This window comes from Agelaius tricolor, unplaced genomic scaffold (genome assembly GCF_023055355.1).
Source record: "Agelaius tricolor isolate 1412-34295 unplaced genomic scaffold, bAgeTri1.0.p SCAF_5, whole genome shotgun sequence".
NCBI classification, from domain to species: domain Eukaryota; kingdom Metazoa; phylum Chordata; class Aves; order Passeriformes; family Icteridae; genus Agelaius; species Agelaius tricolor.
The window spans coordinates 28606737-28630296 of NW_027269265.1; the positions used below are offsets into that span (position 1 = coordinate 28606737).

Sequence of the window (23560 nt, forward strand, 5' to 3'; positions counted from 1 at the left end):
GATTTTAAATACCATTATTTCAAATAAGTCCCAAGAAAGGTAGGGCTGCAAAGAATGAATAGAGCAAAATCTTTTCCTTTTTCTTAGGAAAATATTACGTTTGCAGTAAAATAATAAAAGCTAAAAAAAAGTGCAAACCATATGAAATACATTTTATACTATGCCCCTGGGCTGTCACTCTCTTCCAAATTGCAGAGGACCAGACCAACAGAAAATCAAGGTTACTGAGCTAGAGTATATATTCTGGCAAAAATCTTTAGGAGAATTTGTGAAGGGGAACTTTGTTATAAGGAAAATAAAATTACACTTATATTACTTACAATTATTTGCTCCTTGAATAAGAATATAATTTTTACATATATATATATATATCTCAAAAAAGAAATAGAAACTGAGAATGAAATTAATAGCAAATTTGTGAGTGTGTTTTCTGATTCTTCCCAATATGAACATTGTGCTAATCCAAAGGCTATACAATAGAAATGTTGCAACTCATGAAAAAGAAATTTCTAATATTTTTCTTTACAGAATATTTCCAAATAACTGTCAGAAAAGATCTTTTCTGCCCCTATGTATGCACCTCAACAGTCACATATCATGGTGTCTTTTGTCTGTTTCCAGTTGATGAAAAATTAAATATTGATTAATGGCATAAGTTAAATATAATTACAAGAAATAATTTTTAAATTTTAAAGTTGTAGTTTGGTGACTTTTGCTCATTAATTACAACTCTGGAGGTTTGTTTCTCCAAACTACAAAACAACATTTATTTTCACTTTTCGTACATGCCTTTTTAAATTTGCACCTGTAGCAGCTGCAACTGTGCATACAAACCTAGTTATTTTAAGTCAGGCAGCATTATGCTCCATTCTATCTGATATAACAAAGCTAGGAACACCAAAATGTTCTTTAACACTAGAGCATGCTCAGTAGAGATGAAGTCTTAGGTGAATTTACTTGCTACAACCTACTAGGTTTCTATCAGGCATATGTAAATGTACACCTTTAAAGATTTCCATCTTAGTGTTGTGTCTCCAGTTGTTAGAAAAAGTATAGGTTTAACCCTAACACTGAGGGTATGTGTTTTGATCAATTTCAAATTCCATTTTTAACTATGGGGCTGCTACAGTGTTTTGTTTAAACATTTTTAGCAATCACTTTTAATTTGAGATTGAAAAGAAAGAAAGGTTTTCATTAATTTATTTTCAGAAGAGGTTGGATTTAAATTTAAATTTAAATTTAATTTGGATTGAAATTTAAAAAAAAAAACCCAAAAAACAATATTCAAGCAGTTTTATGAGAAAAAGCCTTGTAATGCAAACTGTGAGATGGCTGAATCCTTATTACCTAGCTCTGCTACTGATGACAGGTTAAATCTAATTTCTTATATTTACATGGAGAAAAATATTAATCTCACAGGGATTTATAGAAAATTATTCCATCAGTGTGAGAAAGTGACAGGGCTACAGGTTTGGCAGAAGTAGAATTGCACGCACAACAGAAGAGGTTCAGAAAGCCTTGAAGACTGACTACAAAAAAACACTAAACCTTAAAAAACCATCTTTCTAAGACAAATGCTGTTCTATGTTGTTATTTCACATAATTTTCTAGATGAAAACCTTTATATATTTTCAAGGAGAATTTTTGCTAATGATTGTTCTAGTCCAGTCCCAGTACATTTACAGAGTGGGAACAAAAAGTTAGAAAGTTATCCTCTATCCCCTCGGTAGTCCATGACTTCAAGAATCAGGATCTGCCAGATAGGCACTTAACCAATTACTGTTCCAGAAAGCCATGTTTACCTAATTCTTTTTATAAGGTAAGATAGTTTAACTGGGCAATAATCCAACTTTCATGGTAGCATGAGATGAATTGAAGAACACAATGTCATTATGTCAATTAAGGATGTGCAATACTGCTCTTCTGAGAGTGAAATGTGCAGAGCCATTGGGTTCTAGCAGTAACCATGCATCCCAGAGTAATTGATCCTTATGAAAATGGATGACAGTTGTTAGAGAAAAAGAATCTATGTATGACTCTAGTCAAGGCTGGATTTTTTGAAGACGCTATGGTTGAATGAGCAGGAAAATCAAAAGATTAAGAGGATGCAGTGCATCACCTATTGCAGTTCCTCATCCGCAGAATCTCTTATTTATGTTTGCAAAGCTGCTACATATGCATCTTCAAAACTATTTTTAATTATTCAGGGCCTAGACTTTCTTCAAACCAGTTTTCTTAGGATCAGCTCCTAGATCATGACACCTGCAAATGTCAGAATTTTACAAATAGCTAGGTTTACTAAATGATTTTAACTGAAGATCAAAACTAATTGAAAATAACTTAATTATGCAAGTGCTAGGCACAGTTTGTCTAAGGACTTTTTATATCCCTATTGCTTCTTATTTTATCGTACCTATATTGCCCTGCTATTGTAACTTATGTAAGAGACATCAGGTTCACACAATGTTTATATAATACCATTTACAATAAGTACTAAAAAACAATTTTTTTGTATGAATTTTTAACTTTAGTCCAATCTAATAATAATTATTCATGTTTAATGAACACTCTAAGAACCAAGATCTCTTTCCTACTTTCAAGAATTTCAAGTTTCTGATTATCTGTATTTCATAATTCCCCAGCTGGTTGCCTGAATTGACACTTGTTTCTCCTGAAAAAGGATTACTTCAAAAAGCAGTAGTCAGCTAGGAGAAATGGGGAGAAATGGGGTGAATCTTGAAGTTTCTGGACTAACTCACAAACTTCTACATAAAATTTGTCATGAATACAGCCAAATGGTTTATTATTGCAAAAAGGGAGAAAAAAAAGATAGGTATATTTATTTATTAAAATAACTAAAGGCAAATCCTCCAAAATCAAGAACCTCTGCCAGTTTCCACTCCAGGAAAAACATTTTGAGAAAGGGGACAAGAATGTTAATTTAAGCAACTGACATTCCCTGCATGACTTTTTCCTCAAGTTTGTGCTTAGAGTTAAGGAACATATCATGAAGGAAATTCTGTCCGAAACTTCTTACATAGGAAAAGCATGGCAGTTGGTTCAAAATTACTTTATTATCACATATCAGCCAAGGAGATTGTTTCTTCAGAATACCCAACAACAGAATACCCCAATATCATAATCAGCTCTTATGGTTTGGTGTAGATGACACTGTGCTGCTTTCAAAAAAACAAATTATTTATTTCGTTTTGGGGGAAAGCAGGAAGAGGTGAAGTAATCTTCTGCATTCTGTGAATGTAGAAAAAAACCCCAAACAAAACAAACAAAAAACCACCATCAACAACAAAAACAAACAAACCCAAAACAAAACAACAAATCCCCCCCAAAAACCAACCAACCAAAACAAACAAACAAAAAACCCCAAAAAACCAAAAACCAAAACAAAACCAAAATAAAGCCAAGAAACCAGCAACAATGAAACCCCCCCAAAAAAACAAACTCCAAAAAACCCCACAAAATAAAAGTTTATATATTTACATTGAATATCCATGATCAAGGTAAACTATTTGGATAGGCATCTTCTTTGACCAAGCGCATTTGGCCAGGGCTTGTGACCATAGACCTATTGTGAAGTGATGGGGTGGGAATTAAACTAATTTTAGTTGTTCTGACTAATGAAAACCTGCTCCTTTTGAACTTGCTGGAAACACATATTGATCCAAGAGGTTAAGTCTTTATTGTACCACTTTGTTATTCGTTTGAACTTATAATTTAAACACTGAAATCATATCTTGATAGTGTTAAAGTGGTCATGCTAGGCATGGCAGCTAGCATCCAGTATTCAAATCATCTGTGAATTTTCAGTAAGAAAAGTTTATGCTCAGTCACTTTGTGGTTTATATTATGTTTCACGGTGTTTGACACTGAAGTTCTGCCTCTAGTGTCTGCCTACTAGGTTCTTCTTATTTAAAAAAAGAAAAAATGAAAAAAAATGAGGAGAAAGTCTTTATAATAAGAGAGGGGAGAGTTAAATCTTTAACTTTCATTCAACACAAAACTGAAGTTGATAATCGCTGGTAACAATCCAGTCTGTTATTTGACCCAGTGCAGAGAAAGGACATCAGGGTGCATCTGGATGGGATCTGCTTCACATGCTGTGTCTCTTCTCTTTATTGCTGATTGTTCAGGCATGAAGAAAAAACACTTCCAAAGAGCACATTCACACATTGATGGAACATAAACTTTATCACACTGTTTAGCAGTATGATCATTCAGGATGCAAGTCAACCTCAGGGCACCTAGTCTTTAATGCTTCTGTTTTTAACTTTTTGCAAGAACATGTCCTGCTGCTGAACTTCACATAATATTAAAGGACAAGCCAGTAGCTATGCCTGTTATATTTGTTCATTCATACAAAATGAAAATTACGCACGGTTTGTTTTGTTTTACACATGATCAGAAAATACAGTCTAGAATTTAAAGAACTGAATTAACAATTTATTTCCTGTTGGTTAAGAATGTCTGCCTTCTAGGAATCAAAAGCTCAAGTTCCTTTTTCATCCTATTCCCCAAAAAACTTAAATGACCAAACACAATGCAGTCAGTGGGGATATAGGTTTGTCCAAAGTATCTCCATTCTATTAATGAGCAAGGTGGTTGACACCAGGATGATGTCACTTTTTACACAGCTGTGTCTGGATTTTTTCTTTGGGTCCGGGGGGAAAAGAAAAGACAAGGCCAATACACCACTCATGCCTCACTTAACTCAAAAGCCAAGAGTACTTTGCAGTATTGGAACTGCATGAACATCCAAGGGTCTTTGAAGACATGGTCCCAAGTCCTTGTGGTAAAATATATTTCTATTATTGATCCTAGTGAATATGAAACATTTGAAAAGAGATTTAACTAGGTTTATGAACAAGGCAGCAATCCATGAGAGCCCAAAATTAATTTTTAAATAAATTTATTAAGAACTTAACTAGGTATTGTTTCATTTAGCTTAGCATTATAATTTAAAGTGAATTCATAGATGACTTCACATAGGCTGTTGCCAGCTGAACAAGTAGTAAAATATATGTGTTCCTCACAGTTTTGGGACATGCTCCAAGCCTCATCACTGCTTCCCTTGGAACTAAATTCTAGCACACAAAATATCTGATGAGAGTTGTCACTCTAATAAAGATACATTAGTTATAATGCAGATTACATCCAACAGAGAGAATTGCAAGTGGTATCTCACTGTCATTTTTCAGAGGAAAGCTGGAACAGATATGGGCAATATTTGAAAAACAGAACTCTTTAGATCCCCACTGGTAACATCAAAACATTTGTACAAATATAGTCCTATAACCTTTTGAGCAGCTGCCAGAGGTTAGGTGACTGGAAACTATCCAGCAATTACTGGGTATTTTTAAGAACTACCAGTAGATCTGGTCCAAATTTGGTGTAGGAAGGTGAAGAAAGAGAGGTGAAGAAATAGTAGCAAAAATATATTTCTGGCTAAACTAGAAGAGAATATAAGGAACTCACATCTCTGTGACAGAGATCAGTTTTTGTAAAAGATTTATTTGACTGTTATCATGGAGATTTTGATATGCACTTAAATGTCATTTACATGTACATCAAGATCTTTTCACATTAAGAGCTGAGAAAGAAACAGGAACAAAAATAAGTCAGATCTGAGTTATAAATTGGAAGCATGATGGTAGGAAAGCTAATAGAAATCTAAGCAATTTAAAAGAGTGCAAGCAGAATAAAGCACTTATCTCAAGGGAAATGTTCATGATCACAGCATAAAAACCAAGAAATACATACATAAGATTGCTCTCAAAGACAGTGCTGGCAAAAATTATAAATTAACTGCAGTAGAAGAATTTAATCCCTTCCAATACTTTGGTCATAGAATATCAAAGGTCACTGCCAGTTAAAGCAGTACCATACTGCTAATAACTGCCTAAGTAGAGAATAGCATAAGAGCCTTGATTTCCATTTTTCTTTTACTCTATTCACTGGAATATTACATTGCATTATGTCAACTTTCAAGGGCCTGATTTATCTTCTCAGAAATTAAAATCTCAGGCTGAAGCAGAAATTAGTATTGTGTTGACTAATTAATTAAAGATGAACTTCAGAAATGTACTTGTCTTGATTGAGGAAGTTCCTCAATTTCCTTACTTTTTTGGAAACTGTTTATATTGGGGTTATGATATAAAGTTTTGATAGCAGGGAGGGCTGCAGAAGTGACCTCTGTGAGAAGAAAGCCTGTCTTGGACAAAGTGAATTCCACCTGGCTCTAAATTGTACCCACTGCTGGCTGAAGCTGAGTCTATCAATAAAGTTAGTGGTACCTCCGTGAAAACAGATCTGAGAAAGGATAAAAACCACATTGTAGTATCTGTAAAAGAGACAAATGAGAAAAAATTGAAACAACCCCATGGATACCAAGTCAGGGAGGCAGGAGGAGAAGGTCTTGCTTCAAGCACTGGAGCAGAGATTCCTCTGTAGCCGGTGGAGGTGACCATGGGGAGGTTGTCTGCCGGCAGCCCCTGGAGGACCATGTCAGAGAAGATATCTACACTAAGTGATATTATAGGTATATAGGTATTTATAGCTCTTGAGGGATGATTTATAGACCAGACTTCAGTCACAAGACAACGACCTGGTTTAGTTAAATAAAATACTTTTCATACTGAAAGATAGAACTCTCTCAGGAATGCACTAAAAGAAATGTCTATTGTCAATGCCCAGTAAAAATCTTCATGGAAGAATATAAGCCAGGAATGTGTAAATGCCTAGTTATCAACATCGACGGGTTTTATGGACACAAGGAATCCCAACCAGAAAAAAAAAATGTTGCAAACAAAATTCCCCTTTTTAATGATGTCTTGGAATTCAAATTTCAAGAGGACATTCAGGCAAGAATTTTATAGGTTAAAGCAATCTTAAAATGTTGCCATAGACAATGAACAGTTTTTCAGCTTTATTCTGCATACTGTCGAGCAATTCAAGAAGTCAAAGACATGACTGAAATCTGAATCTGAATATTAGAACTTCCCATGCCTACTCAGAGAGACATAGAAATAGAATTTGATTGCATTAAGTGCTGATGCAGTGATAACAATGGCAACATAGACAAGAGACCATTTCTCTGTCAATGTTTCACCATAACTAATGGGATGAAATAGAAGCAGGTGAAACACTGATGACAGCACAAGCAGAGAGAGGGAAGCCTGTCCTCACAACATCCTGCTGTGTGGTGGGAAGAGAGTTGACAATGTGGTAACTCACATACCTGCATTTCAGGAGCGGGGATAAGGGCAACCAAACACTCCTTGATGTCCCTGTACCTGACATCTAAACATTCTGTTAATATGCAAGTTGAATTTAAATTTCTAAGTTACAGTTAAGTGCAAATGAAGCTTTCTTATCCTGCTCAGTAAATCTGTATCTACTGACACACAAGTTCCACATGAGATATTACCTTCTGCTGCCTGGAAAAAGAGAAAGTATATGGAAATGCTTAGACAGGTGACTGGAACAGAAGAGAGGATTGCAGCTCACTAGGAATAGGTGAGCAGGCCTAAGTTCAATGTCAAATTGGCACAAAAAGCAATGAAAAAAGATGACCAGCAAAGGTGTGTTGAAACATAAGTCAGATGAGAACAGACACAGGCAGGTGAAACTAAAACCAGCCATCAAATAGTGACCTTACATTGGCACACTAAAACATATTGAGCATGGACCAGAATAAGCATGCCATGAAACCCTTAACTATTATTGATTTTGTAGAAGAAATATCCAAAGAAACAATCAGGATAAATTAAAAGTGAGACCAAAGTTATAATATTAGAGTACTTGAAAAGACTTGGGACTCACTAAGACACATTCAGTTGTTAAATAGCTGTAGCAGGAGCCAAAGATAACCTTTGTCTGTAGCAACTCAGAAATGTTACAAAGATACAGCCCTAGATATTGTTGGAGTACATTTAGCAAGCACACAACCTGAAAAAGAAAGAAGCCCACAGAAAAGAAAAATTGACAGAAGTTTCCAGGAAATTAATCTCTTTACTTTTCTGGAAGATTAAGTTTTGTTTTAGAACTTTGTGTTTGTTTTGCATTGGTTTTCCCCACGCAGTACACAAAACACTGTAGGAGGTGAAATATTGAACATACTGTTCAAAAGAGATGATGAAAAAATAAGGATTAATGGAAAATGGGATTATTTCATCTGAACTGTAAGAAGCACTGCTGTGTACTTCTGAAGTGTCCTAGATGTTTAGTGTTTAATTAGTTGTCATATTGTAGGAGTTGTGATGGCATAAGGACTTTGATAAGTTTTTTATTAATTCCGTCAGTCTTTTTATTTTTGCTGGTGAAAGAATATTTAAACACAGTTTAGAGGTAATTATTAAAATAGCTAGAGGCAATTATTAAGATAGCTATAATTTAGACTTTGTTATTGATTGTATCTGTGGATTTTTAGATTAATGTATTTATTATTTGTCTATCTTCCTAGCATATATTACAAAAAGAGATCTGCATGATTTATTTCATGTCAGGAAGGTAACTGGTCCACACTGAGCAAAAGGGAGGTTAAAAAAAGGAATGGAAGAAAGGAAGGCCATAGCTATTGCAGAAAGAACACAGTAAGATAATGTATGTTCATATAGGTTGTTATTTTGCCTAAATATTAGGGTATCCTGTAACTGTTTACAAACAGTGACAGAAGAAACTTAGATTATATGGTTATCCTCATTTCACAGGCTGAGAAAAGGAAGGTGATGCTAACATGCTAAATTTGAAGAGTTTTCCCTTCTTGCAGAATTGTGACTTGATCTAACTGTCCCATCTCTCCATTGCACATGAGCTAACATAGCCATGACTTAGAGTCAAAATCACAAGGTTTTTAAATGGTCAGTTTCCTCAGTACAGAATAGAAATTCTTAGCTTCTATTTTGCCCAAACCTTATTTTCTCTCCTTAATTAGAGGATATACAAACCACTGCGAATATGATTACATATGAATGACTGATACATATGAATGACTGGTTACATTATATCAGTATCAGACATTAATACAGCACACATGAACATTTAATTTGGATGACTGAAGCTGTAATAGACATATGCTTAGATAGGATAATAACACTTCCTGAAATGCTTATTCTTGTCTTCCAAGGCATGTCAGTCAGTCTTTGATCAGCTCTATAAGAAATACATTGGCCTAGAAAGTACACAACCATAGAGCATGAAGCAATCTTTCTAGTAAAGCAAAGACAGGCTGTGATCTCATAAAAACATGCCAGAACCATTTAATTCATGTGACAAATCCAACTACTTATTTATGACAGATGTGCCAGTGCCTGATATATAGCAAGAATTCATGTGAGTTCACAATTAAGAAACATTTTGTCATATTTTTTCTTTTCTTTTTTTTTAATATTAAAAGAAGAGTACAAATCACTGTACCAGAGCTGTTTTGATTCACAGATCTCTTACTAGTAAGGTTTTATGTAAGTTATTATTTAGTCAACCTATCAGTTAGTGCTGATATTATCATTTGATCTGTTCTATTCAATACCCAATACTTGGGTATTTGTTCCATGTTATTCAAAGATCCTTGTTTCTATCAGCTTTTATTTATATATATATATATATATATATATGTGTGTGTGTGTGTGTGTTTGTGTATATGTCTGTTTTATTAAAAAGGTATCAAATTAAAAAAAAAATAAAGCTTATTTCACATTTCTGAGATATGCAGCTATTTCAAAGACGGAATGCAATTGCTGAATAAGACCAAAAGGTAATTGCATTACAGGTAATTGGGTATCTGGAGTATACTTTACCTGAAAATATTAATACCCAATTATTTATATGCAGCCTAACATAAAGAACTAGGAATTTATTTGTTCAGTCTCATTATAATGTATTTTTACTGTGTATGTGATGGAAAATTTAGCAATTTTTTATGAGTTCATAACAGTGACCCCCATTTCTCATTAAATGAGATTGAATTGCAGCTTCAATCTGCAGACATTGCTTGAATATGGTGACAACATATGAGCTCAGGATACTAGAAAAGACAATTGCTCTCCATGTAAGTTGTCACCTACCCTTTATGGTTTTCAGCTACATTGCTCACAAAAACAATTTTGTGGGTTTCCTTTAAAAAAATATTTACTGTACTCTACAGAAATGCTGCTCTGCCTTTCTATTGCAAGTTCTTGGATCAAGAACACATACTATCTGTTATAAACATTTTATATACTGTGGTATTTTTTAGCAATGGAAGCAAACAGGTCTTCAGGTTTCAATTTTTATCACTATGTCACTCAAAAATAATAATTAAAAAAACAGTTTCTGAAATATACTGATATTCTCTTCCTAATATTTGAGATAATGCCAAAAATTGATAAGTATTACCTTTCTTAGTCTAGCTCATCCTTGGAAATTTCCTCCATTATTACTATCCAGGCTTAACCTTGATTAGTTTTTCAGGTCTAATAGAATCAGAGCACAAATGGCTGTTTCTGCCTTTTAAGGCACTCTGCAACACATTTCTGTACTACTTAACCAGTTTGGTTTTGAACTACTGACAGATTAGACACTGTTAAAATGAGATAAATGGTCAGAGATCAAGGATAGATAAACCTCAATACAGACTAAATCTGATGCTTGGTATTTAAAATCAACACAGCGAAATCCAGCTGTGAGGAAAATGAAAATGAAGCATTAATTTGAACTGCAACATAAGAACAAATGCAATCCATGTATTGTTAATACTTGCATAGAATACTTGCTATCAAAAAATAAAAAGGATTCATATTATTTTTTGAGCCAGAACAAATGAATAATGTAGTTATTATTGCAGTTGTAAGGCAATAACAAAAAAAGTCCTTTTTGCTAATGTGACACATGATGATGTCTTTCCAATAGACACACAGAACATGAGGAAAGAGAATGTAGTAGCTGAAATATTTCTAAAATTTTGGAAGAACTTTTTTGTTGAAATTGGAACAATTTTACATGATTTTGCTCCTATCAAACCAGCATAAAACCACATTAACAAAAACAAGGCATTAATTATACAATTTCTATCATTACAACTTGATTAGCTTTGGTATCTCCTGTGTATTTAAATGCATAGTTCAGAGGCAGTACTGCTGTAGCTAAATTTATTTCCCTCAGAGTAGTACATGATGTGGTATTTGATGCCCTTCAAAGGACACTATTAGCCAAGCTATAAAGTGTCTGATTTTATTAGCTTTGCTGGATTTTATCAGTTTGTAAATGTGTTATTTTCCCCATTTATTGTGCCTATGGGATCTAGAGATAGAGTGAGCTTCAGCTTAATATGTTGTTGGAAGGTAGCAGTGGTCTTACTTTAGCACTCTGCACTGTGATGCAATGACATTGAAGGCAGAGTCATGAAAACACTAATGTCAGGGCCATTTATCAAGGCAATTCCTCACTGCTATAAAACTCTGCCCTGACACTGAATTCAACAGTAGGTTTTGGTCTTAAATAGAGTGTTCCTGTGCTGTATAACTACCAAACCCCAAGAACAGAATAAGATGTAGTTATAATAAGAAAGTAAGCCACAGATGTTTGACAAATGAGAGAAGGTAGTTAGCATGGAATTCGAGGATGTAGGAGCTTCAGGAAAGGTTTAGTTATCATCACCTTTATTTAAGATTTGGGGGGTAATATGCTGCAGCAGAACCCAATTTTTCTCATAACCCTTATAAATAGCACAAGTATTTCGTGGGGTGATCAGCACAAGTCATCTTTTTTGCAATATGCTGGTGTGAAGGGCCCACCTAGTATAATTTAAAGTCATGCCTAGTGTTTTTCAAAGCCCTCTTAAAGTAGTTGCCAAATGAAAATATAAGTAGGTACCACATCTTTCATGCAGTCCTATTCCCACATCAGTCTGTCTTCACACTCTATTCTGATTGCTAGATAAATCTTATTTACAACAATATATATTTTGGAAGATTTTCTTACCTGTCCAAGGTTTTATCTGAAAACCAAGGCAGATACTGCTTGAACAACATCTCCACAAAAATGGAAAGTCCAGAACTCTGAACTATATCCACAAGTTTTGATTAGAAATTTTCTTCATAACAATAAAAAAAGAGATACATAGGAAATTAGAACAAATATATGAGGAAAAAGATGCTTATAAGTTATTACATGAAGTGTAAACTGTAGACTTTCAAAGGGTCTTTTAATGTACTTGCATATATAAAAAAAAAATTATATTTTAATACTCTGTTGAGCTCAGTAATTGTAGCTCTTAATTACAGTAATTTCTTTCATTTAAATAAATATTTCCTGTTGGTTTAGATACTTGCATTTACTCCTGTGTTTAACTACAGAAATTACATTCAGAAACAGGAGTATTGATGCAATAGTAAGACATATTCAAAAGATGAACTATGAGAGTGAATATTTTAATATTCTGAAGATAAAAGCCTTAGAATGGACAATTTAAACAGTAATATCTCCACAAAAAAAAGGTTGCATAACACATGAATGGATTTAGAAAAATTGCTAAAACAAGACAGAAACCATGAATACAAGAATTATTTAAGGTCATGAAGATGATTCAATATATGGAGCTTTTATTACATTCATCGGTGTACAATGCAAAACATGTAAATTCATGGCTACAGATAGGAATCATTAATACTGCTGGTTTCTCATCCTAAAACCAGCATTTTTTTTTAAGTAATATCAAATTTGTAGAAACAAGAGAATATCCATTTACTATCCCTAAAAAAATGTTTTTTAAGCTTGTTGCTATACTAGCATCATCTTGGCATTTGTAAGGCTCTCTCAGCAACACAAAGGAGATGGCAAAACCACTCACTGTCACAAATCAAGGGATGAGGTATACTCTTAGATTCTCTAGTCATTCTCAGGTCTTTATGTTTAGGGGTGAATATACTTAGGAGCTCTCTCAGTCTTTACTGGATCATTTTTTAAATGACAGACATAACTGGGAGGCATTCTCTGTTTTACCTGTTTTTACACCAAAAAAAAATCCCAAAAACCACAGAGTAGCCTTCAATTCTTAAAGTTTGATATACTTTTCCAAATTTCGCATCTGCTCTGAAATCTGTTTTGGATCTATGACCAAGTCAAAAAAGAAAAGGGCAAAAAATGTTCTTGAAAATACTTTTTCCTTTAATTAGCTATAGCATTACTATAAACTGACTGTATTAGGTTAAAGATGACAAGGATGTGTCTAATACTGTCTTGTACAGGCAGCCCTGAAGTACAAGGCACCAAACAATACAGGCTACATCTTATATGTGTAATATTCAGATATCTAACTTTTCCAGTGAGGCTGCTCAGCTTGGGTCACAAGATGACTTATTACTAAATTCCTTTGCTTAAAAGATTCAGCTTGGTCTTTTGCACTCTGTTTTGTGTGTAGCTTCCAAAGGAGTAGCATGTGTAATGTATGAGAAAATGAGGTTAAAGTTTAATTGCTTTTTAATTTTCTAATGGAATATCACAGGAATTTAGCAAGAAGGAATAAAGATACAGAGGGGAAAAGAGTCTCAGAGACCACTGAACTAGTAGAAATCCTGAAAAACAGACTTTGTGGTAGAATTCTGGAAAGACAGGCTGATTTCTTGAGTGGAAGAGGATCTTTTTCTGAGACAGCCTTTTTCAGCAGCAGCACTTATAATTTCCAAGACTTCCCCTGTTTCCCTCCTCCGTTCCTCCACCCAGTGGGAATAGGACTGGTGCTCCAGATGCAGCCTCACCAATGCAGGAGAGGTGCATTCATCTCTGACCTGCTGCAAGCACAGGTAAACACATACATGCTTTTTTTTATCTATGGCACTGAAACACGACAAAAGAGTTTGCAGTGCAACTCCTTGTTCCACACACAGCAGCCTGTAACAATGTCTCTGTTCTGGATCTCATTCCACTTTGAGGAAGGAGAGTAAATTTTCATCGGTTATACAGCTCCTCTACAATTGAACTCCATAGGAGAAATTGAGAGTTCTGAATAAGCTGGTATTACTCTCAGGAAAAATATCATACTTCAAATCTGATTTGTTTTGTTTGGTTGATTTTTTCCCCCCAAATAAGAGCAATTGACTGGATTTTTTTTTCATAAAAAGATTTTTCAGATGTTTGGGGAAAATAATTATCGGCCAGCCAATTCAGTCAGCAGAATATAATGATCAGCCAACCAATTCAGTCAGCAGAATATATTCTGGAATTATAAAATATTAATAAAATTTAGAGTTCATAACTGCACATGATAGTGTGTTACTCAAGAACCTAAATTTGTAGATGTATCATGAAAATAACTTGTAACCAGATATATCAGAAATTAGTAATGTTAAATATGTATAGAATTAATAATTTCTTAGTTGAAAAAGGCTGTTTTTATTGCAGAATTGTTTTAAGCAGATGACCATAGTTGCTTCAGAGTATCCTAGGATTTACAACCTCTAGCAAAATACAAGTTAAACAATTACCTATGAGCAGTTACTCTGAAGAAATTACTGTAATTAGAAAATCCTGGTCCTAAAAATTTCTAAATGTCAATACATGTTATATAAGTTTTTTATATCATTTATGAGATCAAAATGTATTAAAGGAACTTTTTTGTAATTCATTTGTATGCAATTTTTTTCATATAAATGTAAGTTAATTTAAATAAATTTACAAAACCAGAATCCTTCATTTTGTTTAAATAAAATGACATGTTTTCCCACCCAGAAATGTTATTTCATTTGAAATGGAAAGCAATGTCATTTTGATAGAAAATCCAGTAAGCATCTGAAGTAGTCAAAAAAACCCTAAAGATAATATTTTATATTTTTCATTAATTGTTTGTGTCTTAAACCTAGCTCCCACCTCTATTTTCACATAATTAAATATCAGAAGAATCAATATAACCAATGAATTGAAATACCTTGTTAGAGAGGCAATGTAAAATAATAGCAGAATGTATTAAAAAAATAAAAACTTTGAGGGAGAAATAAAATGTCTACAAGAATTCCTTTGTAGAAACCTGCTGCCTATTAATTCTTTTTTTCTATAGAGGATCTATCTTGGATTTGAGCAGAAGAGAAGAGAAGAGAAGAGAAGAGAAGAGAAGAGAAGAGAAGAGAAGAGAAGAGAAGAGAAGAGGAGACCTCAGACCAGCCTTCCAGTGCATAAAATGGGCATAAAGGAAGGCAGGAGAGGGACTTTTCATAGGAAAGGGGGAAATGACTTTAAGCTGAAGGAGAGTAAATTCACATTAGATATTAGGAGGAAAAAAATTCTTTACTGGGACACTTGGGAGATACTGGAACAGGTTTCCCAGAGAAGTAGATGGCCTTTCTAACAACTTTGCGATTGTAAGACCATTGCAAATCAAATAAGCTGCTTCTTTGTAAAGAAGTAAACAATATATTTTATTGCCATAGCACCTAAAACTTAAGATATACTTAAGATACACAGCGTTATACTTTGAGGATAGTAGGAAACCAACATTATTGGTATCATGCAGGAGATGATTGTGAAATATCTATCAATGCATTAAGTGCAATTAATAGTATGGAATATCAGGAGCTTTGGTTGTATTTCTGTATAGGATTGGTCATCCAATTTTTACACTGTAAAGATTAGTGTTTCTACATCATTCCAACCCTGCAAGCTGCTTTTACAGAATCTACAAGTTACCAAGTGTTGATATTAAATGTTGTTTGCTGATAATATTTTTTGTCTCAGTCAGTAAATCATGCAGCTGCACTGCCAAGGGTCAGTCTTTACCCTGCAACAGGATCCCTAAACAACCCAAGGATTATGGCACTCCCAGATAAACATTTATCTGTGGTAATTTGCAATTGTAATTGTACTTGGTTAATATATGATTGTACTTGGTTAATATATGATTGTAGATTTGTATACCTGATTGTGGGCAAAAAATTGAAAAATAGTTAGGAAATCTAATTTAATTTCACCTAAGTGTCTGGGGTTTCTTGATTTTCAATGCCTGGGTCAAGGTACTGTGGTTGTATTTTATATGCTATGTTTTGGTCCTTGTTGCTTTTAACAAAGAAACAAAATTCAAGCAATTGCTTGTTGATATTTCTCTTACCATGGTCTGTGGTGTTCTAGCCTTCAGCATGTAAATGTAAATGTGAACATGTTTAAGGATATTGAAGGGCTAAGCAATACAAGTTACCATACTAAAGTAAAAATGCAATTGGTGGTGACAAAATTGTGGCTTAATTATGACAGTAATATTTGTTTACCAAGCTATTAATTTTGAAAAGCCCTTCTATTATTTGTAATTCTGAAGATAAAAGTTGCTTGCTGGTAGATGTGATAAACCTACAGCAGAAGCATAGTCTAATTTAATTTATTTTTATTAAGAAAAATAAGTTTTCTTATTAAGTTTTAATACTTTTCCTTTTGCTATACCTGTAGTTAAATATACCTTTTCCTGGAGGTTATATTAGAGAGGATAATCCAGCAGACACACTACCAACGTACATGATTAAAGTTCCATGAAACTGAAATTGCCTTACACTGTCCTTGACCAAAAAATAAAAAAAGATGGGAAAGTTACTTATTTTTATTACCATATTCTTTATACAGCCATATTTGTATTTTCCCAAGATATGTCTGCCTTTATGTGCTTCTATCAAACATGGTTCTTCGGCATTGCTTTTTAAAATCAATGTAAGAAAATCCATTTTAGAAGAGGAATAATGGTTCAAGCTGTCAAATTTCGAAATAAATTTTGTTGGTGGTTCTCAGTAACTGTTTGGAAGTTAATCATAAAAGCAGTCAGCTTGAGGTAGTTATTGCTCGAGATAAATAATGCTTGGCAGGTTTATTTTAGTTTTCTGCCTCCAGGCCTACCATTCTGCCACTGGCCGTTTGCCTTGATGTCTGTCATCTGGTTTTGATCTCTTCCCCATTAGTGTACAAAGTAGATCAAAACTAGGCAATAAGCCATTTGGACTCTGTAAGGTCAAACGTTTTCACTGCAAAGGATATGAAGGCAACTGCTTGCCAATAATTTTAACAAAATGTGAGAGAATTCAGAGCAAGTACATCTTCAACTGGATTTTAGCCATGAAAGCACATAATCTCCACTATAGTGTTGTAAAATTTGGAAACAGATACCTAACAGAAGGCTATCTTGAGATTATGAAGAGACAACTGTTTGGCTCATTATAGAGTCAGATGTATTCTATGGCATTTGAGTGGACAGCAGAGACCCTGACATTATGCATGGTCCATTAGAAGTGAATTTGAGTTTGGTGATTACAGTTGCATAAACAAGATAGTTAATATATACACGAATCATCTTGAAAATACCGTGTCACCTCTTTAATACATAAAGTCTTAATTTAAAATTAAAGTGCTATCCGTTTCACTTTGCAATTAGAAAAATGGTACTAGCTAAAAAAAAGCAGGAATAGGAATGGTGTGACATGAGGGAAAATCAGATGCCTGTTCAAGTCTCTTATGTCTGATGATACCTGCACTGTTCAGCCCTTTCCCTGTCTTGCCATAGTTACAATGAGAAACTGATAGCGCATCAAAGTGTTATCAATATAGTCATCATATCATGTTTAATGCATCGTAGATATTTACAGGTGATGTATCTTTTACCAAGTTTGGTATTATATTTTTGCTATTCTAATTTGCATTTTTCTGCAGCCTGCCATCCTGGACTGTGGTGAAATATTAGCCACACTGGGATCTGTGGCAAAACTCTCACTGATATCAGTATGGCCAAAGTTTCAATCAGGATCTTTGCAATAATGTAAATCTTTCAGCTAGTCAAATATTCCTGTCTTATGCTTGATGGAAGAACAATGTAAAATGTTTATGTGATGCTTCAATTGATTTGACTGATGGATTGTTTATTTTTAATAAGGAAGGAAATTCCAGCCACTGGACCTTATATACAGGCATTGATTTATTACTTTTGGTAGCAAGTACCCGTTGCATATCATATGTCACACATGATCAAAAGTTAATGACTTATTTTTGCTAGTTGGTTAGACAAGTGGATAACTAAATCTCTAAAGTACTAATATATTCAGATTAATTGTCAGACATAATTTTTCTAGCAACCTCATGTAATGTTACTTCTTGTAGATTTGCAAGGTGGCATTGCCAAGGAGGAAATACTGTTGACTACCTAAAATATTCCAGTGCATCCATGCCAATGATTCATTCAAGAGAATTTCTCATACATCTATGCTAAGAATGCTAAAGGATTTCTACCCATAGTGAAGTTTTATCAGCACTTTCATTCTCTTTTTTTCACTAGTCTTGCTCACCTTGGCCTTCAATAGCTGTGAAACACTGTCATTTTAGACAAAGGATTTTCTTGGATAGTAAAGATTAACCTGTTTTACTGAGCAATTAATGATAAATAGCACTGACAACTGCTAATGTATATGAAGAAAAAAAAAATTGTGAATACTACAGATCAAATTAGAAATTAGCTCTGCTACTAAACATAGCAATGACTTATTCTGACCTCAGCACGTTATGAGGCAGGGGATGTATTGCAGAGTTTATTTATTCATTAATTGATACAAAGGAATTCATTGATCAAACTGGAGACATTATTCCTGAAAGGATATGGTATTTGACAAAAACAAAAGGCTAGCAAAGGAAACCTTGATAGTAGCTAAGGAGTAGCTCATGCTAGAGCTTTTTATTTGTAGCCAGAAAATAACTTAATAGTTGCAAAGATTTACTGAGGTGTTGCCTTAAAATTATACTAAATCATCTCTGTTTAGAAAGACTGAAGGTCATTCACAAGTTTTGACCTTCCTCAGGAAGGTAAAAGTTTAATCCAAATTGAATTTAAAAACCCTACAATTTAAAATTTAGGATTGTCATTCAAAAATATTATGCATCTTTCAACGCAGTGTAGGACAAATCAGTGTGTTGAAATACTTAATCTATTTTCCATGAAAGGATGAAATCCATACAGATCAAGTGAGTACAATTCTTACCAAGAATCAAATTTACTAAGGAACAGTTAACAGTTTTAGTGGATAGTGAATGAAAATTTTTTTATCAAATAAGCATGAAATTTATGAAAATATATTTTTAAGTTTTCTCCTTTTTTGAAATTAAGTCTTCCTTGCTCTAAAAATAAATAAATAAAATTATTTTTATTGTTTCCCTCTAAATCTCTATCTATGAAGTTAAATGTTTTATCACAGAAGTCCTTAGAGTATTCTTGTCCACACAGTCTTTTAGTTCAGTGATTTTGCTTTTAATGGTATCACTGAAATACTTTTCAATAGTGTTGAAAAACAGTATTGTTTTTCTCAGCATTTTCCATATGGAAACCAATGCTATTACGTATTCCTTAAAGATCACTCATGTGTCTTTTATGTGTTTTTTATCATTAGTCACATTTTTACTAAGTGAATTTGTCTTCTAATTATGAAAGAGCAAAAATGATTAAAAATACAATGTTTTCCTTAGTCTAATGTGGGAAATACAAAATGTCTGTTGGAAATGTTAAAATCCCTTTTTTCTTTATTGCCTGTATTCATTAAGATTTTCAAAATAAAATCAATTAAAAGTAAGTTAGAACCTTTTTTTTCTTTAAATGGATGAAGTTTAGAAATGATTACACAGCTCATAGACAATTAATTTACCAACTATTTTGTCTTTAATCAACATTTCCCATTTTCAAAACATTCATTTTTAATAGTGCCCTGCAGTTTTCCACTTTATTTAGTTTATTTTATTTTCAAGACACAAACCTGAAGCAGATACTTACATGGCTAAGAAAAAATATGCAATAATTAGGTGTACCTAAGAAGAACCCAAACAAAATCTGCATTTATGGAATCTATGTTTTGGAATGTAGATATATGACATTGCTATACTTTGACATGAAGTTGTTATAGTCCTGAAATTGCTGCTGTTCAGGCATTTACATGCACAACCCATTTTATGGCAACCTGAAAAATTTTCAGGAACTTAAATACAGTTTACGTAAAAGACACAATGACTGGACAGAAATAAGTAAGCAATGATATATATTAAAAGCACAGAAAGTGTGGTGAACTTGGCTATCAAAGGAGATGCCCAACAGAGGGAGCAGCATTTTTTATTATAATGATTTCTTTCTCTACTTTCTAGTCTGTCTCTTAAAAATAAAGAAAAAAGAGGAAAAAAAAAAGTAAGAGTGAAGACAACTTTGAAATATATGTTTCCATTAGGTTTAAAAATCTCTCAGTAACCAGTAGATTTTAGTCATCTCTGAATTTATGGTTGTGGTTTCATAAATTTTAGAACATATTTAATAATGCAAACATGCTAATATGCATGGTTCAAGTGTAACTAAGCTGATACAGTGTATTACTTAGCTGGCAATGAGACACGAAAAGGAAGTGGTGCTGTTATAGCCATCAGCAAAATTTGGGCATAAAGTCAGACATCCAGCAAAGTGCCTCCAGCATTTAAAATGAGTGTACTTTTTAGTGATAATAAGGGCCAGTCTTGAGTTAACATACACTGTTGGAGCTTAAGAGAAATTTCTGGAAGTACAGCACTTCAGTGCTGTCCAGAGGCTGACCCAGAGCACACAACATACAACTCCTCTAGCACCAATCAATCAGTGGGTATTGTTGGGATGTATGGAACAACAGCTGAGGAGTTTTGTTTCCTTTCTCAGCAGTTCTTTTTATTCTCCCTTGTAACATCCTATTAGCTATTTTTATAAAATGGGATTAGACCTATGTGTCTCACTCGGGGGTTGAGAAAAAACCCTTGAATCTGTTCAAATTGATGTAGCCTTTTTTTATATAAAATATTTTGGGGACATGTCTAGCACAAAAACATGAAGGATGAGATCCATATGCTCTCTAACTCGAACAACAAATGCAAAAATGAAAGATATCAATCTCTAAAATTGATTGGATAGAGATATCTCAGAAAAATGAAAATATATTGTAGAGAAGATCACTTCAAAAATGTGCCAAGAACAAGGAATTTGTGTATTCTGTTGTCACTTTTATTTTAATGTATCAATCTACTCTGATAATAGGAACATCATAAGGTAGAGGTCATCAGAAAATACATACTGGTGTTTGGCTAGGGAGACAGCTGCTCTAGTAGCTTACAGTTTTCAGCCTGAGGACATTGTTTATCTTAGCAGCCATTTCATTACAGCTCATAAACAGATCACATCAAAACTAGTCATAAGAAATCCCTGCATTTCTATGTCAGCCTAGCTGAGACCGACAGTGCATCCCCTGATTTGAAAATGAGCTGTTTCAAAATGCTTTAAGGATCAGAATTGAATCTAAGCCATCTATAAGGTCAATTACACAGCCTTGGGGAGTGTAATGTTCTTTATGAAGTGGGGAAATAGGCAGGAAAAGGCAGTTGTACCAAATGCATGGGGAAAGCATCTATTTAATATTTGTGGGTTTTATAAAAAAGTATTCACTGTTGTATTGTGCATGTAGCTTGATTCAGAGAACAGTTACAGCATCAAAATCCTTAATGTATTCAAAACCACCTACTTTATAGATCCCTGTTAGCTTTTATCAGAGTATTGTGATTTTTTTCTTAGCTCCTCTGGCTACACATACAGCCAGAATTCAAGGTATCCAAGTATTTCAGGGTGAAAAGGTGTTGCTTATTAATACAGGGGTTTACAGGAGAGTTATAAGGGTCAGAATTTTCTTCTTAGTTTTTGCAGGAGGAAAGAATCTTTTTAAGTTGGTCTGTAAATAAATAGAATTGCAACATATGTCCACAATTACAAAAAAAACTAGTTTGTGATCTGAAAGAGGCTGCTTTTTGCCCTTAAAGCAGCACAAAAGGAACAATTAGTTACTCAGAAATCTGAAGATAAAGTAATACTAACTTTACAAGATTTGATGAAAGAATTGTGCTATCATTTAAATGAGGAAAAGCAGATGGGGCTGCAGGCAGTGTGATTGCCTTGGAAAGCTTCAGGCAGAGCTTTGGGATGTGCATGAGAGAGAATCTTACAGGAAGAATTGCAGGATATGGAGCACTTCTGTAACATTTTCAGAAACACAGTCTTATAACTCAGATTATTTTTGTGTCCAGTGGAGGATTTTGGAGAAGGTGAACAGATCTGTTGTTCTGATAAGGAGCAAAATGTGGCATTTGCATTAACATCGGTAAATGAAGTTTGCATTGATATCTGATAATGAGGAAGTAACATTATGACCCCTTAATTAAAACTAAAACCACAAATGATTGTGTAATTCCTGCAAATTCCTGTTAAAAAGGTGCCATATGCAGCCACCAAGATATCAAAGTTTGGCCATAAATCGGGTGATATCCAGTCAGTATTAGTGCCGTGGGATGCTGGAAAGCTGGGTGTACTACACAGACAGCAAAGAGTTAAAATCACTGGACTAAGCAGAGCAAGTGTTATCTGCCAAACTGATAAGGTTAATTTATGGCTCCTGGGTGAGAAGCAGATGTCTGCTAATCTTAACCCTAAAAGAAATCAAGAGACTGCAGTGCACTCGATCTGAGCAGCACTTACAGTCCCTAAATAAAGAATTGCTGGTGTATCACAGTGCTGAATTTTTGCTGCAGCAGAAAATGGATTTTCTGAAGTCACAGATGATTTGGCTCCACTAACAGCTGCAGCACCCAACATGGCAAACCTAACAACCACAATACAAGCACCCGAGTACTTTGACATTGTCGAGGTGGTTTCACACTCCCTTTCTAATTCTCTTATCTGGCCAGTTTATTGCAGGCAATTGAATGATAATGCTGCAGCTTTAACCACTGCTGTGCTAAATTTTCTGGAACTGGTAACTCAAACTCAGATAGCAGCAACCCTAGATGTAAAAGATATATCTTTTATGATTCCAAGCCAGAAACATGACAAGGCTCAATTGGTGCTTATCTGGAAGGGAGAACAATACTTAACAGACCCTCAGAGGTATAAGCATTCACCCCCCATGGCACAGGCTGTGCTTCTACAAGTATTCTCATTCCCTCTGGACATGAAATTAGCCAGAGATACCCTGAAAAGGTAGGGGAAGTAACAATAGCAATGTGGCACGCATTTAATGAAATAGAATTTCAGAGTCTACCTGAGAAATATAAAGTCCAAGCTGTTAAACAATTTGAGCCAGTAAGGGGTAACCTGTCCAGGGACCAAGTCCTTTGAAACTTGCATTGTTTTCTTTTTTCAGGAATAATGCCAGCACACCCTTACTGAAGGAACCAGTTCAGAGTGGGACACCTACCAGTGGATTTACATGAGAAAGGAAACAGGGAGATATGATAATGACTCTCCCCAGAGGGCCTTTTAACTTGGTTACTTTAGTAGTAGACATAGGAACTGAATCAACACTTAATGGACTGTTCCTTCTTTTAATAATCCGTGTGTAGTAGGCAGAATTTTGACTTTTCTTTTTCTACAGAAATCTACTAACAGATGAGATAAAGCTGCATGGAAATGTAAAGTCTGAGGCAAATAACTTACTAAGTACCTCAGCCTTCTCCATGTGTGTTGCTAGTTCCCCCTTCTTATTTATCAGTGACCTTTCATATTCTTGGCCTTTCTTTTCTG

The 23560-nt window shown here is 34.3% G+C and overlaps 1 long non-coding RNA gene across 1 annotated transcript in view; it reads left to right on the plus strand.

Annotated features, from left to right (window-relative positions):
- Positions 1–19562, plus strand: part of LOC139589997 (uncharacterized) — a 144557-nt gene extending 124995 nt beyond the window's left edge. Inside the window, exon 3 of the long non-coding RNA XR_011679191.1 lies at positions 15041–19562. This is a non-coding gene — a long non-coding RNA (uncharacterized lncRNA). The remainder of the gene's footprint in view (positions 1–15040) is intronic.
- Positions 19563–23560: the final 3998 nt, after the last annotated feature.